This window comes from Myxocyprinus asiaticus, chromosome 20, assembly GCF_019703515.2.
Source record: "Myxocyprinus asiaticus isolate MX2 ecotype Aquarium Trade chromosome 20, UBuf_Myxa_2, whole genome shotgun sequence".
NCBI lineage: Eukaryota > Metazoa > Chordata > Actinopteri > Cypriniformes > Catostomidae > Myxocyprinus > Myxocyprinus asiaticus.
The window spans coordinates 30,834,684-30,854,186 of record NC_059363.1 but is presented as its reverse complement, the minus strand read 5'-3'; the positions used below and the strand labels follow the sequence as shown (position 1 = coordinate 30,854,186).

The following is a 19,503-nucleotide window of genomic DNA, read 5'->3' as shown; positions in this document are numbered from 1 at the left end:
ATATACATGTCTGTGTGTGTTTAGTCTCAGTCACCATTCACTTTTGTTGCATATCTGTTAATTTCATTGATTCATTTTAATTTTAGGCTAAACTAACCCTAACATTATTTTTTCTTTGATAAAAAAAATCAAATGGTGCCATGATAAGACAGACAAAAACCTAATTACATAATAAGACAAAAATACATTTCAGCACTCACTGGATCATAATTGGTGCCTACGCCAAAAACCTGCTGTTCAAAACGGCAAGAAAAATGTCCTGTAAATCGCTAAACAATACACATACTGGGAAATTATTTTAAATAATCAAGCCTTTTATATAAGTGATCTAAAACAATTAGTGCTTTCCCGCTATGATGATTCACACATGCTACATTATAACACAGGATATTTTATGTTACATAATTTCAAACCGACTCAGAGCCAATTCACAGATGGAGCTCTTGCTCTGAACTAATTGCTTTGTGGAAGCCGAGGGGCTTGGATTTCTACCGCACAGAGGGAAGACCGTACCAAAAAAAGGACCAGGAGCAAAAGTGCAATGCTGGCCCATATAGCAAGTGTGTGTTTATTTTCAATAATAATTCTACAACAGTGACTCCTACCACCATTTGTGTAAATTAAAACTAAGTGGTTCCGCCTGGGGCTGATCATACTGCAGCTACTTGCTACTGTGTGGTGATTCCAGACACAGCACAAACAGAGCGAGGGTGATAATTGGTTTGGAGAAAAGAAGAGATGTAATCTGCAGGGAAGGCCTGCGGGATGCAGCTGATGACAGCTCCGCAGAGAGCAAAAGTAATTTGGTAAAGCTGGTGAAGGATCTCACAGCGGTGGACCGTCACACATGCGCGAGAGCCGGTGGGTCAGTGTCACCCAGGGGCACATGCATACATATATTCTCACACCTCGCAACTGATCCACTTTAGATCCACTATAAAGCTGTCATCTTGCCATAAACAGACCGGCACACTGTTTAGGATCTGATGCACATTGTGGAGTTGTTTGCATGTCTGTGTGTGTGTGCTGGAGGAAGGAGAAAAAGAAAAAAGCAAGACAGTAAGAATAAAAGGGAGAAAATCAGCGGCAGAATGAGAGACACAATTTTTTTATTATTATTATTTTATATTTATGGTAACTTCATTATTTTTTTTATTTTTTTTACATTTTTACTTAGCTTATTTAAAACAAATTTTATGTTGTGCCTCTTTAAAACTCAAGGCTTTATTTATTTTTTATTTATTTAACTTTTTAATATATTTTCTTAAGGCTGATTTACAACAAAAGCAAAAATAATACAAAAATAAGAAAGAAAAAGAAAAAAAAAGAAAAAAAAAAAAAAGCAAAGGGACTAATACCAGAAAATAAAACAAAAATGTAAAATGTCAAAACAGTAACGTGAATGTCTATATACATGTCAGAGGGGAGGAAAAGTGAGAAAGTGAGAATGAAAGAGGGCAGATCAGTGGGGGATAGAAAGAAAAAGAGAAGAAGAGACAGAAAGAGATCGATCTCAGCCTCAAACACACTGCGTCATGTTGGAGCTTTTCCTATGAATAGAGGTAGCTAGTATGGCACACACTGTGCCAGTGACTGCCAAATGCATAATATAAACCTATGACTTCACTTGCTTGCCCTGCATTGACACACACTACAAATTCTATGGCAGGTGGGATTAAAGTTTGTGATTTTTGTACAAGTTTCCTAAAGCTTTAACAATCCCTGTCACCAGCTGCATGTTGTTACCATGCATTCACTGTACACAACAGAAATCTGTGCCTGTTTTACACTAACTGTAACCTTTAAAACAGTAGATGACATGATTACAGAAAGAAAAGAGAAAACTTAAAGACAAGGTGAAATAAAACTTGCGACGAACACTGACATTTAGAAAATATGTAAACAAGCACTTAAAGAAAAGTTTTTATTTTTAAATCACTTCTTTTGCTCAAGTTTTTATTCTATAGTATATATATATATATATATATATATATATATATATATATATATATATAAATACTATATTTCGCAATGAGGGGTAAGTAAAAAAAACAACAAAAAAAAAACAAACAAAAAAAGATATATATATATATATATATATATTTTTTTTTTTTTTTTTTTTTTTACTTACACCTCATTGCGAAATATAATTCTGAAACAGTCTCCAAGGCCTTTTGAACTATTTGGGTCACACTTCCCTGTCTGGATTTGAAACATAAAAAAAAGAAATAATGATAATTAGACACTTCTCACAATTTTAGTCATGTTTCACAATTAAAGTTTAAAGACTTGATTTACAAAAAAACACTATTTTACAAATCTCTTGATTCATAAATATTTATATTTACATACAAATTACTTGTATGACTGTAAATTTTATTAAATTAAAAATGCACTGTAATTTTTTCTTCTAAAGAAATTAATTCTAATTTTGTATGTTTAAATCATGAGCACTCACATGAGATGAAGACTCCAGTCATTTCAGTAACATTATAAAAGCTGTTTTAATCTACATGTAGAGGGTCACCTCATGGGGGCTGCCATGTTAAGGTGGTTTTACACGGGACGTGGTCATCGTGCATTCCCTATTCATTTTCAAAGAGAGAGAGGCGGCAGGCGGCAAAACGGAGGCAGCAGTCGAAGCAGTACTGCTTTCCAAGCTCGTTCATGAGAATCCTGCCGCTTTATTGTGCATGACTGCTTGCGGCGCACACCGCACAAGATAAAAGTATTTTATCTCTCCGTGGCTGCTGCTTGTCATTGACCAATCAGAGCTGCATTTATTCACAACCAATCAAAAGACATTTAGCTTTTGTGTAGTCAAAAACAACATGTAGGTGAATAAACTGCTGTTTCTGAACAGCTGAATTTCTGAATTTCCTGACCTACACTACCAGTCAAAAGTTTTGAAACACTTGACTGAAATGTTTCTCATAATCTTAAAAACCTTTTGATCTGAAGGCGTATGCTTAAATGTTTGAAATTAGTTTTGTAGACAAAAATATAATTGTGCCACCATATTAATTTATTTCGTTATAAAACTAAAATTTAATAAAAAATAAAAAAAAAAGTTTTTGAAATTGATGACTTGGACCAAATAATAAAGAAAAGCAGCCAATAAGTGCCCAACATAGATGGGAACTCCTTCAATACTGTTTAAAAACATCCCAGGGTGATACCTCAAGAAGTTGGTTGAGAAAATGTCAAGAGTACATGTCTGCAAATTCTAGGCAAAGGGTGACTACTTTGAAGATGCTAAAATATAACATATTTTTGATTTATTTTGGATTTTGTTTAGTCACAACATAATTCCCATAGTTCCATTTATGTTATTCCATAGTTTTGATGACTTTACTATTATTCTAAAATGTGAAGAAAAAATAATAATAAAGAATAAGTGTTTCAAAACTTTTGACCGGTAGTGTATATATAGATTCTTTGAGCGTTTATAGAGGCATAAATAGGAAAACAGCCTCATGTGAAGCTGTGAATGGACAAGACGGTGTACCAGATGAAAACAGATTACAGAAACATATACAGTATAGCTTATGTTTGGAAGACAGACAACTGTGCTATGTATACAAATGTGCCATGGACGTCTACATTAATATAAAAAAATAGCTTATTACAGTATTTATAGTTATAAAAGATTTAATGAAAAAAATTAGTGGCACTTTATTTATGTTCAATCACTTATATAAAAACTAATACAATATTTACAGTAATTGCCTCAGAGACAGTATCTGAGAAGAAGCAGTTCTACTGGCATGTTTCGCACCCCTTCTCGTCCACATGAGAGGCTTCAAGAATGCAAGCAAAGTCTGCCACCCACTGCGTCCCATTTAAAACCACGTTTAGAATCAAATGACAAGCTGAATACTGCTCGCTTAATCTTAGTAACAGTCCTGTTATTGGACACTTTCACTCATTGATTTACAATGGCTGACTGTCAAAAGCCTGATGGCATTGTTAACTAAAAACTACTGCATTTGAATGATGCTGAATCCACATCCCTAGATGTCAGTTTAAAGGAATAGTTCACCCAAAAAATGAAAATCTGCTGATAATTTACTCACCCTCAGGCCATCCAAGATGTATCTGAGTTTCTTTCTTCATCAAAACAGAATTTAAGACTTTTAGGACTTCATTTCTGGCCTCCTCCTCTAAACAATGCAAGTGAATGTACTCCATTTTTTGATGGTCCAAAATGCATATTTAGGGTACATCAAAATAATCCACAAATTTGTTTTGAGAAACAAAACAATACTTATATACTTTTTAACTACAAATGTTCACTTCCGTACATCTCTGTGATGTGCACTCATGAGAGGGATGACATAAGCTCGTTGGTAAGGTCACACATCACGTGCAGGAGTCAGTAAGCACGTCATTGTTTACAAGAGAAACTTGCGATATTCACAAACCAAAACAGTCCAAAACTATTTCAAAACAATATAAATAAAAGAAAAAATAATTTCCAAATAATAATAATAAAAAAAAACAATGTAAACAATGACGCGCTTCCTGACTCCTCCTCCAAGTGATGCGTGACCTTACCAATGAGCTTACATCATCCCTCTCATGAGCGCACGTCACAGAGATGTACAGAAGCAAACATTTGTAGTTAAAAAGTATATAAGTATTGTTTTGTTTCTAAAAATAATCAATCGTTTGGGTTCAGAAGAACTTTATTTGTCGACTGGAGTTGTGTGGATTATTCTGATGCACCCTATATATGCATTTTGGACCGTCAAAAAAAGGAGGACATTCACTTGCATTGTTTAGAGGAGGAGGCCTGAAATGAAATCCTAAAAGTCTTAAATTCTGTTTTGATGAAGAAAGAAACTCAGATACATCTTGGATGACCTGAGGGTGAGTAAATTATCAGCAAATTTTCATTTTTGGGTTAACTATTCCTTTAAGTCCAAGAGAACATTCTGTGTTCAAAAAAAATTTGCACCTTTGATATAGGATCTCTTTCAATCTTAAAGCATTCAGTCTTTTTGTTTAATTTATTTTTTGATGAAAACAAAGGTTGATACCAGTTTTACTATAGTTACAATAACTGTGGTCTGTTTCATGGTTATCATGGTATTTTTTGGAGGGTACAGTACTGTGCAAAAGTTTTAGGCACTTGTGAAACATGTTGCATAGTGAGGATGTCTTCAGAAATAATGCCATAAATAGTTTTCATTTATCACTTAATGTCATACAAAGTCCAGTAAACATAAAAAAGCTAAATCAATATTAAGTGTGGACACATTTGCCTTCAAAACAGCACCATTTCTCCTAGGTACACCTGGACACAGTTTTTCTTGGTTGTTGGCAGATAGGATTTTCAAAGCTTCTTGGAGAATTCACCACAGTCCTTCTATCTATTTTGGCTTAATTGCTTCTGTCTCTTCATGTAATCCCAGACTGACTCTATGTTCAGTAAAAGGGTCTGTGGGGGCCATGCCATCTGTTGCAGGGCTCCCTGTTCTTCTATTCTATTCTATTTGCAAAAGGAACGTTTGGGAGTCTAAAATTTATATTTCCTTTTGACACACTAAAGCTGAAGATATAAATGACCATCTTAAGACAAATGCTTTTGTGAAACAAAAAGACTTTTGAACAATATTGTATATGTTCATGAAGTAGGCTATGTGATATACTTATGAATGCAACATTTGAAATACATATGGATGAACTAATGATATTACAAGTCCAGAAGTACACATGACCTCAATGATATTACAAGCCTTTTAATTTAAGATTGGTCATTGAGTCATTTTAACATTGTGTCATTAAGTCACGTTCTTTTAACTCTATAAAAACAGCCAATTCGTTACATGCAAAGTATGGTTGTACATCACATTTGGAAAAAAGACATTCGTTCATCCAAAATAATGTTCACAAGAAAAAAATAAATAAAAGATGACCAGTTCACAGATTCTGGAAAACATCAAACCTACACTTACACTGATCTATATTTCTCAACACAGTTAAAAGTGAGAGATTATAAAGCATGGCCACCATATGCTATCAATTATCTGCATCCAAGAAAAAATGTGGGACAGTGGCTAATTTGTACAGAGTAGACACAATTCTCAGGCGTCTATCAAAAGCCAAATCTTTCTGTTTTCCCGCCTTCACCTCAAGACTGCACTGATTTTCCTTGTCCCTCTGGCACAGTGGAGAAGTCAAACATTTACTTAACCCATCCTTCCCAATTAACTCAGCATCTCCTGTAGCCAGGCCTTCTAGCTGCTAACTTTGCAGCGAAAATTCTAGTAACCTGTAAGTAACAGTTCTGCAGTTACGTGTAAATTTTTTATACGATACAACTGGTCAAGAGATGTTCTTGTAGCGACCAGCAACTTACTACAAGCTAGTAACTTCCTAATAAAGGGCATCCTGCACTGTGTAAATGTTTAACGTGGTACCAGTGCTGAGTACGTGTTTGGAAAAAAGGTTTTACTGCTTCACCCCCATATGGTTCATGCAACATTGATGTGTTAGCAATAAGAAATGGACAAAACAACTGTAGAACCTTTGGTACTTTGACACCACAAATACTATAATTTGTTTATAGGCCTACATACCAGGACATTTTGCAGTTGTCCAGGCTGGGTATCTTTTTGGGTATTGGTAAATGATAAATAAAGCAACCTTTGGCCTGTGTCAAAGGATGAACCCGGAGAAAGCTCTGAGGGGAACACGGAGAATGAGAAAGGTTCTCCTCATATGGCTTTGACTGCCAGGTGAAAAGGTCAGTAGTAAGTCATCCAGGCGGGTGCCTGATGGGGCCATAAAAGTGCCCTGGTTCCATTGGATGAGGGGGTTTACTGAGGTGAGCAGCCTTTCATATCGCCAACAGATTAACATCTTAGAGGGGTGTCCCCAGCATCCATTTTTGCTGATTCCCAAATAGCTTGTAACTTGTGCCTAAGAAACAGTTAAAATAGCATCATAAATGAACGTCCAACACCATAATAAAGAGAAAGAAGAAAAGAGGGACTCTGAAATGGAAGGCAGTCAAGTGAGGGGGAATGTAGGGACGGTGGCATGCAAAAGGATGGGGGCAAAGAACTAAAGATTTAAGACCAGTGGAGCTTGTAAACAAATTTAAATCTGCCTTAATTGAAGGCACTTGAGAGCAAAGTAAAGAAACGAAGGCAGTTTGTCCAACCATTGCCCATTGTTTCAATGTTCTGTGGTACTTTGGGATTGCCCAGGCAGCACTAACCCAGAGGTGGCAGGGCCATAGTCCACTCTCAGTTGCCTGACTCCATGGCTGACCCTGGGGTCACCTCATTTCCTCATGCCCCTTGACTACCCTACCATAAAAGCCTTGGACCCAACGGCAAAGCCCAGGGAGTAGAGGATAATGGGGAAGACGTGAGGAGCTCTTGGCAGTAGAATAAGCCTAGGGACAAAGCTGAGAAGAAAAGAGAGGCCATGGAAACAAAAAGAGCTCTAGATAAGGTGCGTTTTTTTTTTGTCTTAATATGGATTCCCCTATCCAGAAGTTTAGGAGAGCACCTTTAGATAGACAGTGAGACAGATATGGAGAGGGATCACAGACCTCAGAAAAGGAGGAAAGGGCTGATTCAGCTGGCTTTGAAGCCAAGCTCCCGGTCATAAAGTCTACAAACAGAGGAACTGGGGAAAGCGCAAGGGCTTTGTTAAAGGTTTCAAACTCTCAGAATCCCTCTCACACTAAACCCAGAAAGGAAAGATATACTTACAGGTGATGATATCACTGAGTTCATCAAAAACTGCCTCTAAACTCATATACCCTGTTTTTATAGGACCATAGCACCATCATGAACGGCCAGGTGAGGGTGAAGGTACGGCCAAAGTGGAGCTTCTATGGGTGAAATGAGCACCAGGGGGTATATAACCCTACCATCCCCACCTGACCCCAAAACCCCTGTAAAATAGTGAACACTAAGCACTCAGACAGGAAGGTAAATGAGAATAACGAGCAGGAGAACACCTCCTCTTTGTATTTTTATAGACAGGAGTAAAGTGTTTGAGGTCCAGGCCAAGTGCTAGGACCTCGTCCCTCCTCAGACCCCATATGTAATAGGCCAGCATCGGGTTTGATACGGGGGAATGTGCCCCTCTGGAAGACAAGCTGATGGTTTGAGGCTTAATAATGATGAAAAAAAAAAAAAAAAAGCCCTGTGGGAAGGGCGGGAGGTTACTAGGTTGATCAAAAGGCTTGAGTTTGATGGGTTTGCCTTTAAAGGGGCAGACCAAACTTCTAAAAAGGTCTCTTAAATTCCCCTTATTAAATATAGGTGTATTCCCCAAAGAAATGTGGGGTGGGAATTGCATTATTATTTTTATGACTAGAAAAATCAATGTCATGGTAAACAAGGTCCGATGAGTGAAAAAACATCCTGCATATACTGTGCAGGGTTGGGAGGGTTACTTTTGAAATGTATTCCACTACAGATTACAGAATACATGCTGTAAAATGTAATTTGTAACGTATTCTGTTAGATTACTCAAGGTCAGTAACGTATTCTAAATACTTTGGATTACTTCTTCAGCACTGGAAGATTTTTTCACTTGTTTTGACTATAAAAACTCTGCCAGTACAGTTAGACAAAATACACGTTAAAAATACATTCTCTGAAAAACCTAAATATCGTATGCAGTGTTGTTTCTAAAACAAGATAAATCAAACTGATCTTGTTTTAAGGATTTTTAGATATTTTTACAGAAAAACAATAAAAAAATTATTATCAAGAATATGATTTTTGCCCTAATATGAAAGGTCTTACTAGAAAAACAGAAATTATGATCCAACGTGAATTTTCTTGATAAAAAAACATGATCGTGCCTGGTAACATGTGCATGTAAAATGGCTAGAAATAGCGTAAAGTTGACAATTTTCACAAGGTTTATTTTTATTTCTTCTGCTCCAAACTTACTTCAAACGTACTTCTCTGTCTGCTTGTATGAATGTAACACATCATAAGAAAGTGTTTCACCGCTGTTCAAATGCACTTTGGATCACATCATTTATTTGTATAAATGTTTTCCATCTGAAAGGACTAAATATTAAATGAAATCAAAATACTGTTTGAATGTAAATGTATTCTAATTACCAATGATTTAAATTGTAACTGTAGTGGAATATAGTTACTTATATTTTGTATTTTAAATACTCCTGTTACATGTATTCCGTTACTCCCCAACCCTGATACTGTGTATGCACCATTTATAGCTTTTGCAGGACTTTCTTTCTGTGATTGTACTTGTGGAAAAAATTGGCACTTGGCATCCGACAATTGACATTTGATGTTGGCCATCTAGGTTTCCAGTCAGTTTCAATATTAATCAAATCTTCTGTGGTATATGTAAAGGCGAGTATGATGAAGATGCAATATTGAGAATGAATATTTACAATATTTCAATTGTAAATTATTCAGTAACTCTTACACAAGTTAGCACAATTGTACAACACCATTACAGCTATTCATCTTGATAAATGCTAATTTTTACATATACAGTACAAATATACATTGTATATATTAAAGGTTGTTTGAGTTAATACAATATGAACTATCATAAACACACAATGAACAATAGTATTTTGATAAATTAACATTAGCCAAGATTATTAAATGTTGTCAAATGTTATTGCTAACTTTTGGTTCATGATACAGATTCCATTACCTAATGTTAACAAATAGAACCTTGTTGTATAGAGCTACCAGTTGTTCTCATTGAAAAGTATATTTGCTTGCAATCAACCATTGAACGATGATGTGTTCTCCAACAAAAATAATTTCAATGAAAAACATCCAGTATTCACAATATCTAAGTTCTTAATCGACTGAATTATTTACCAATGTTTTTACAAGTCATGATTTTTTTTTTTTTTATTTAAATTCTCAGACTGTCTTTAATTCTTAGCCATGTTAACAATCATTAATATGTTTTCTGTATGATGCCTGTGAACAACACCTCCATTAAGAGCTAAATTGAAAAGAAAAAAATTAGAAGCAAAGCATGCACACGAGCAAGGCTTCTTTAACACACAATCAGTGGCACATAAGAGAATCCAGAAGACACCATTAAAAGGAAATCTATTTTTTACAGCCAGTAAATTTTAATGAGCAGGATCATAAAGATGGCAGATGTCCATTGCAATTGTACATAAAGTTGAACTTCTCTAATCTAAATGCTCCAACATGGCAGAGCCGACATCTAATCAAACTCAGAGTAGAAGCGGACCAATCGTTTTTAATATAAGACCTCCATAACCATGCTACTCATGAATCTTAAGTACTACTGTGTAACTAAAGTAATCTGATTGGATTGTACATAATCTAACTCTATTGCAAATTAAATATAATTGATGCTTAAGTGGCATGGTGGATCTAAATGTAAAATTTATGAAATGTGAAGCTTTTGGAAAACCTCAGGGAAAATTTCTCTCTTAAAAAGTTCTTGATTCACAGCAGACATGCATAGCTGCTTTCCACTGATTTGATGCTTGTTCAGGCAAGCTAATACCGCTGTGTCCATGGCTTTAGGTGGTCCATAAACATAAACCTTTGGAGGCAAAGAGATAAAGTCCAGATAAAGTGATGGAAGATGGGGCAAAGGGGAAGAGATAAAGTCATGACGCTTGTGACACCGCATGCTTCCAGGTCTCTGTCTAGGTTAGTAGAGCTTGGGTTTCAGTGGCACCACAGGCCCACTGGACCCACTGTGTCTTGGGGTAATGAAACTGTCCAAGGGGGGACAAAGAAAGAGGTTCTCCCTTAAGAGGACCTGTTGGACAAGGTTTAACCTCACAAACCACAGGTTGGGTCTCAGGTTGGCAACCTCTGGCTGATCTTTTGTGAAAACATAGAAATCTTTGTGCCTCACTTTGCCAAGAGATTTCAAGCACATCTGAAATACCTACTCTGGTCAGTGCTATTATTCAAGAAAAAGTTCACACAAAATTTAAAATTCTGTAATTTAGTTACTCTCATGTCATTACAAACCTACAAAAAGTTCCAAAAGCCAAATTGACTTTTTCTTCCATAAAAAACAAAACAAATGTATTTGAAAATGTAATGGGGTTTTCTGTGCACAATAAATGGGAAGTAGAGCCTTCATGCTTCAAGGAGGATGCAAAAGCTTCATAAAAGTTTTAAAAAAGTGGTCAATTTAACTCTGTTACAAATATTTTAATTCACATAACAGCTTTTGTTCAGTGAGTTGAATGAAAACAGAATCAAGATTAAGGCTGATTTATACTATGGAAGAAGCCAAACTTTTTCTTCCTGGACATCACTGTGTTTAACGTACTGTTCCAGGCATGGAAGTAATGCCAATAATGCAGGTCTTTCTCTCTGTGGATCGGTTCTTTTAGAGCTGCATCGCTTCTTTACATTATTACACTTGTCATGGAGCCCCTTTCACTTTTGGAGAAAAGTTATCTGATCTGACTTTTTTAAAAAAAACACACACAATATTTCTCCATGCGTTTATTCATTTGGCAGATGCTTTTACCCAAAGCGACTTACAAAAAGAAGAAGAATACAACATAAGGGATTAATCTTAAGGAGACAGCAGTACGAAAAGTTTTAATTGCATGAGAAAAATACTATCCAATACAGAGGTTAGAGTGCAAAAATAATAATATGATATGTTTTTTTATTTTTTTTTTTATGACAGAGAGTCTGCTCCACGGATGGAGTTGGGAAGGTCTTCCACCATCAAGGTACAGTGAAGCCGAAAGTCCGGAAAAGTGATTTGGTGCCTCTCTGTTTGTACAACAAGGCACCTCTTGTTTGCAGACCGCAGGCTTCTGGTGGGAACGTAGGAATGATTGTAGGTACGCTGGAGCAGACCCAGTGACTGTTCTGTATGCCAGCATCACAGCCTTGAACTTGATACGTGCAGCATGATCAGGCTGTTTTTGAGATGTGGTCGGTGAAATGAAGTTGGTTGTCGATGGTAACCCCTAGATTTCTGACCGTTTTGGAAGATGTTATTGTAGATGAACCTAGCTGAACTGTAATGTTGTGCTCTACAGCAGTGTTGGCTGGAAAGACAAGGAGCTCAGTGTTTGCTAGGTTGAGTTGCAGGTGGTGTTCCTTCATCCAAGCCGAGATGTCTGCCAAACAGGCTGAGATTCGAGCAGTCACCGTGGAGTCATCGGGCTGGAAAGTCAAGTAGAGCTGTGTGTCATCGGTGTAGCAGTGGTAAGAGAACCCATGTGCTTCAATGGTGGGTCCCAGTGATGTTGTATATATAGAGAAGAGAAGTGGGGCAAGCACTGAGCCCTGAAGTACCCCAGTATGTAGCTGATGTGACTTGGACACCTCGCCATGTCATGGCCACGCTGTCTTTGTGGAGTTTGTGATGTGAATCAAATAAAAAAGTATACTTCTGCACAATCTCTGAGAGACGGGCCTCAAAGTTATCCATTTTAATGACAGTAACCTATAGGTAACAACTCCTCAGCTGGCACGCATGATTGTAAATAAAATTGTCACATCCAAAACACACCCACGATTAGTTTTAACTAATCATTAATGCTCTTCAACCAGCTGAGTTCTTCTAGGTCAAGAATTTCAGAGATGTATGCGAACAAGAGAAATATCACAAACAAAATTTTCTGGCAGAGCAAAACTGTCACTACACTTCGTCATCATTTGTAGGCGAACTAAGCAAAGCCTGTTCGCCCAGAAAGTATAAATTAGCCTTTATGGTTTTATCAGTCTGAGCCTAATATACCAATCTGAGCTGGTAATATCAGATTAGGAGAGTCAGGATAGTCCTACTAAGTATTTTAACAGCTGCTTTGAAGTAAGGAAATAGCTGGCTCAGGATGGTGGAGACTCCTTAGACAGCAGGAGACTGGCAGGCTGTTACACAAACAGTCAGGACAGTGCAGATTGTGGTCATCAATACTCCACTCGTTGGTTCTTCAGCGAGAAACATGAGTCTCTGAATTACAACTCTCCATTTACGCTTCTCACCCCCTGCCTGGTAGGAATACGACTGCTGCAAAACTAAAATGTGAAGGAGTGGGTCACAGATGCTGTGAAGCATCTGACAGATGCTGGAGACAAATGATTTTTCATCAGGCACTTTACTGCTTCTCTAAAATGGGTCATTTCAGCTCACTGGGGCATTTTTGCTTTATTTAGTATGTTTGTAATGTAATTCATTTGGCTGTTTGTGACACCTCCTTCCAGCAGATCTGTTTAAAACCAGGTCATAATGTGCAATGGCAGTCACATCAACAGGAGGTCACACAGCCAGCACAAGGCCTATAAATGTTATTTTTTTTTTTTCTAAATGCTGTTACACTTCATACATCAAATATATTTGTACATTTTCTGAAGAAAAAGAAAATGTCAAAGATGGCCTGTCCATGCAAAACCAACCGCAACAATGTTAGGGTGTTGTGGGTGGTTTCCTTACTGGTCAAAAGAGCCCACGCTAAAGTCTGTATGGCCATGTTCACACAGCAGCAGAATACAGTTGTCAGTCCTGTATTTGAGTGCTTAATACAGTTACGTTCACACACAGTTTGGTTATTTATGAGAGTGACAACCGCATTTTATAACCGAACTGACACCTTCACATTTTCAGGTCTCACAACCACATTCTCGGCAAACCGTACTGGACAGCTAGTTCTTAGTCACGTCATGTACAGTGAGAGCCACGCTGAACTGTACTTGAACGTGTCTTTTGTGTTTCAGGTGGGGTTTCTTTAACTCACGGAGACGGGGAAATAAGCTGTATCATCCAAAGATCCAGCCGCTGTGGCACGAGCCACACGACACAAAAGCTGCAATCTGCACTCGGTTAAAAAGCATTCAAAGCTGCTGTTGGTTAATTATGATCTGATAGATGAACTTGCACCTTGATTGGGCTCATTTAATTTAATAACGCTGTGGCAATTGTGAAAAGACATGCTGGTGTTATGGGCGTCACCAAATCTACTTTAGTCACTGTTACTATGGTCACAGGTGTTAAAATACAGGCTTGCCATCGGCTGTTCATTCATACAGACAGTTTTCCAACCACTACTGTAAGCTGTTGTATGAACGGGACATTTCAAGAATCACACCTGCAAGTAAATACGGTTGTCATTCCCAAACACTGACTGTGTGAACGTAGCCAATGATACTGTATTCTGTTCCCTAAATATGGCTTGGGTCCATCCTTTAAGTAAGTCTGTGGCATTTGTTTTTATTTTGGTCATTTTATTGTCCGGCAAGCAAAAAAAAATTGTAAGTCCGATCCATAGAAAAGTTATATCACACCTATCTTCAATATACTGCATGATTTGAGGTATCATTCAAGTCTGTAGCAGACCTTAAAACCTCTAACAAGAAGGAGCAATAGTAATAGCCTTGAAATCATTTGGCCCAGTTTCGTATCTCGCTTTCAGGTTAACATAAAGAGTCACTTTAAGGGTAAATCCAGTAATCTGCATGTATCTGCAAGGGCAATTCACAGAGCGTAAACTGCATTGTGGTAACTTGACACATTTTTTGTTGGTTTGGTTACACATAGCCTATAGGTATTTTTTCACTCAGGGAATTAATTGTTCTCGTTTAGCAAAAATAAACTCACTGATCAAGATGTACAAGCTTTTAGGTCATGTGTCCAGAACAGGCATTACAGATAGACATCCAGCTGTTGATACCATTGGTCTTTGACTGAGTACAAGCAACATAAAAAGCCATAGCAGCCAGCAGAGTGAAAAGAATGGTACCGTCTATCACAACCAGTGTTGTAGTCAAGACCATCTAAACCGAGACCAAGTCAAGACCAAGACCAGAGTGTATTGAGACAGAGACAAGACCAAGACTTTGAGGGGTTAAGACCAAATCAAGACCAAGACCAAGGCAGGGCAAGACCGAGTCAAGACCAAGACCAGACCAGTGCGAGTCCCACACTGCATGACACCACAATAAAATGTGGAACATGCAAACCATAGGCACTCCTCAAATTGATCTGAAAGATCCACATTCCCATAAAAACACCCACAGAAAACATGTGTGTGTGTGTGTGTGTGTGTGTGTGTGTGTGTGTATCAGTGTACCATGAGAAATAATCAAAAGGCATTGCAGAGGTGAATTTTATGTGTGTGAATTTTTCTTTGTTTTCTATGAGCAAACAAATACAAACAAACACTAAGGAGCTGAAATCAACTTAACCATCTTTATTCAACACTCTTTTTCCAAGTTTTACCATCCACCTAAAACAATAAAATTTTTGTGCAAGTATCGCATCAGGTTTCTGGATGACTCTTCCCCTAGAAACCATCACTAAGTATAGAATATATCAAACAATTATTCAGTACTTAAGTCTTCACTTTTCTCTGTCTTTTCTTAAACAATATAGTAAGTTCCCTATCTGTCACTCACTCGACGTTGTGTCGATGTAGTGACACTAGGGGTCACTCTTGGGAGCCCCGAACACCTCTGCTTCTTGAAAAAAGGCCAGTGGGAATTGGCGAGTGGAATTTGCATGCCACTCCCCCGGACATACGGGTATTAAAGGAGCTGGTATGCAACCACTCATTCAGATTGTCTCTTCGGAGCCGAGCGGTTGCATTCAGTGCACTGAATTCAATTCAAACTCAGTTCTCTTTACCGTTCACCTAAAACTGCTGGATTTATGGCGCATTTCAGCGGCTTCTCCCCCTCTGCACCCGTGGAGTGCAGAGAACGCCCCTGGGCGCTTCGGCAGAGCAAAAGAGTATATTCTAAAAGAGTATATTTTCTTTCTAAAAGAGTGGCACACACGGAAACATCTTTTTAAAGATGAATTTCTGTTTGTGTGTTATTCCTGGTTGTGGTTGTTATCTCTCCGCTTCTGACGGCCACGATCGCTGTCTTACATGTCTGGGCGCTGTCCACGTGGAGACATCGTTCGAAGATGGGTCTTGTCCTCATTGCGAGAACATGACCATGGCAATGTTACGGTCGCGGCTTGCATTCATAAGAAAGCAAGCCACCCCAGCGGCTCCCTGCCTCGGTCCTTCTACCTACGGGTATGAGGCCATGCCGGTTAGCACTGGGGGCGATTTGGGGACCTCAATGGGAGCACCTCCCACCGACCCACCGAACCCCCAAGGACCTCTCATTCCCCAGCACGCTCGCTTGCCCTGGTCGGGTTCCCGGATGAGACCACCGGCTCCTCTCACAGTGAGTTCGACCTCTTATTAGGAGCCTGGGAAGACGATGAGTTATCGAGCGCAGCATCGGAGAGCGGGCTCGTCCACTCTGATGCGGATGCCTCGGCTGGGCTCCCTACTTCGGGTGTGGTCGCCCATTCTCAGGCCGACGCAGAGATGATGGACATGCTTTCCTGGGCAGCCGCGAGTGTCAGGCTAGAGTGGAACCCTCCACTCTCCCCTGAACCCTCGCGGCTCGATGATTGGTTCCTGGGCCCCGGTCCCTTTCTTCCCGGAAGTGCATGAGGAGCTGACAAGATCGTGGGGGGCACCTTTTACTGCCCGATCCTGTACTTTCAGCTTCCCCGCTCTCACTACCCTCGATGGTGGGGCGGCCAAGGGGTATTCGGTGATCCCCCAGGTGGGTAAGGAGCTCATGGTGCACTTGTGCCCGCAGAGCGCCGCCACCTGGCATGGGTGCCCGAAGCTCCTGTCCAGGGCCTGTAGGATTATATCATCCTTGATGGCTGAGGCCTATGGTGCCGCTAGACAAGCCGCCTCCGCCCTGCACGCCATGGCTCTCCTGCAAGTTCACCAAGCCAAGGCACTAAAAGAGCGGCACGAGGGTAGTTCTGACCCGGGATTGATGCAGGAACTGCGCTCGGTGACCGACCTCGCTCTCCGGGCGACGAAGGTCATGGCGCGGTCTCTTGGGGAGGCGATGTCCACCCTGGTTGTCCAGGAGTGCCACCTTTGTCTCAACCTGGTCGAGATGAGAGAGGCCAACAAGGCACAGTTCCTTGACACCCCCATCTCCCAGGTTGGCCTTTTCGGCAACACCGTCGAGGACTTTGCCCAGCAGTTCTCGGCGGTGAAGCAGCAGAAGGAGGCCATTCAACACATCCTGCCCTGGCACGGCTCAGGATCCCGTACCCCGTCTGCTTGTCACCAAGGGCATCCTCCTGCAGCACCGGCTCCGCCACAGCCCACCCCCGCAGCCCGGCCCCAGCGAAGCCCACCGCAGGAAGCAGATGCCACCCGTGCTGAACTGTCTGAAGGTGTTCAGACAGAAGACAGTGGTTCCACTGAAACTTTTTCAGAGGCTCCTGGGGCATATGGCATCCTCTGCGGTTGCCACACAGCTCGGGTTGATGCATATGAGATCGCTTCAGCACTGGCTTGAGACTCGAGTCCCGAGATGGGCATGGCGCCACAGGACACATCACATGGTCGAACACGCCGATCTGTCACCGCCTCTTCAGCCCTTGGAACGACCTAGCATTTCTACAGGCAGAGGTTCCCCTAGAGCAGGTCTCCAGGCATGTCGTGGTTATGACAGATGCCTCCAAGATGGGCTGGGGCGCTGTATGCAATGGGCACACAGCCGCCGGCTCCTGGACTGGCCCACGCAAACTGCGTCTTCCTTGGGCAGCGGCCACTCTGCCCCGGTCACCATGCTTGTAGAAACTCCTCCCCCTCAGTTAGGACCTACCATGCGACTTCTCCACATGACATACTTCTGACAAGACTTGGTAAGACCATGTGACATATTTCCACTCGAAATACGCTCCCCTTCTCTGGGCAGGGTGTGGTCTCCGTGGTGTCTTCCCCTTGGGAGTGACACCTCCCCGATGTAGACATTTATGGCCCCCAGTCGGTTAACAAATTCCACTCTTTTTGGGGAGAAAAAAGAGGAAAAGAGGCCATGGCTGGGCTATCCTGTCCCTATTTGTTGGGCAGTCGACTTGTTCCTGAAGGACTGTTCGACGCTCATAAGAGCGTTGGGGGAGGTTACGTGACAGCCTGGTGCGCTGGCTATGAGGCACACAGCGGTCTGCCCGTCTCGCACCGCCAGTCCACGTAACACAGTTCAGCTACTTGTGGCATTTTTTATAGGGACCCCTAGTGTCACTACATCGACACAACGTTGAGTGAGTGACAGATAGGGAACGTCCTGGTTACTTTCGTAACCTCCGTTCCCTGATGGAGGGAACAAGACTTTGTGTCCCTCTTGCTACAATGCTGAACTACCCACTGAAATGGCCGGGACCTTGTCTCAGCTCCTCAGCACAAAACCTGAATGAGTGGTTGCATACCAGTTCCTTTTATACCTGTATGTCCGGGGGAGTGGCATGCAAATTACACTCGCCAATTCCCATCGGCCTTTTTTCAAAAAGCAGAGGTGTTCGGGGCTTCCAATAGTGACCCCTAGTGTCACTACATTGACACAACGTCTCGTTCCCTCCATCAGGGGATTTTTTGCTGTTTTTGAACCAACAACAAGCCATGTATAAATGTGTGCAATTTGCTAACCACATAGCTAAATTTAGAAAATAGAACAAAGAATGCCAAACATAAGCAAAGCAGCCTATTTGAAATGTAAATTTTTCATATAAGTAGAGGCGCATTACTCGGTCTCCACTCTCTGCTGTCACATCTCTAGCTCTCTCACCCAAGTGAGGGAGCATTACCGCGGCGTGTAGTGTTTATGTCGGAGCTGACATTAGCTAACGTTGATGTAACGTAACTTTATATACATTAGCTACATAGCTTTGTGTAGCCTGTATTGTCATTGTTTATCACAAGCAAAAATGTAACTTGGGCACAACAATTTGTCACAGTTACAACAATTACATGCCCTGTCCCCTCAATCTCTCACAAAGTTGACACTGCATTAGCTACATCCCTCAATATATGTTAACTAAATTAGGTAGTTTGCACACTTAGCTAGGTGGCAAATAGCTGGCAAGCAACTGAAACTAGCACCCCAAAAAACTGTAAATACATAGGTAGCTAATATGCATAGGTGCCAAGTCTCACGCTTTGACCGTGAGACTCATGCATATCAACCAGTTCACAAGCTCACATGCCACACCTCGTATTTCTCACGCTGAGAATCCCAAAAAAGTTAAATTGCTTCTTTTTTTTTTCCTACGTATACATTTCCTCACTTGTCTTCACTTGCGCTTGCTTGGTGCCGGGAGATCCTTTCCGCACGCACGTTACGTGAACGCTCATGCGCAACATCCTACATGTTACATGTAGTTGGAGTGGAGTTGAAGCCGGAAGAATCACTGGGATAATGGTGCAACATTCCCGCTTGAATAGGCTGTTTAAAAGGGGCTACTGTGAGCTGAATGCTGTCTTTCAACTGAAGCTGAAGGTAAAATGGTAGGTAACCACCAAATTTTTGATCATTCGATTTACATGAAAGTTTCAAAATTTGTGTTTTATGAAATATTCAACTTCAAAGATTTTGTGGCAAAATATCTACCACCAGTGCGCTAGCTAGCTAGCCACTGCTGTAGCAATAGCCGTGTTCATGTGTTGCCTTGTCCTGTCAACACCAGAATTGCATGTGT

At 40.4% G+C, this 19,503-nt stretch overlaps 1 pseudogene; it reads right to left on the bottom strand.

Annotated features, from left to right (window-relative positions):
* The window catches only part of LOC127411098 (mitochondrial 2-oxodicarboxylate carrier-like), a 113,229-nt pseudogene that overhangs the window by 27,694 nt on the left and 66,032 nt on the right, over positions 1-19,503 (bottom strand).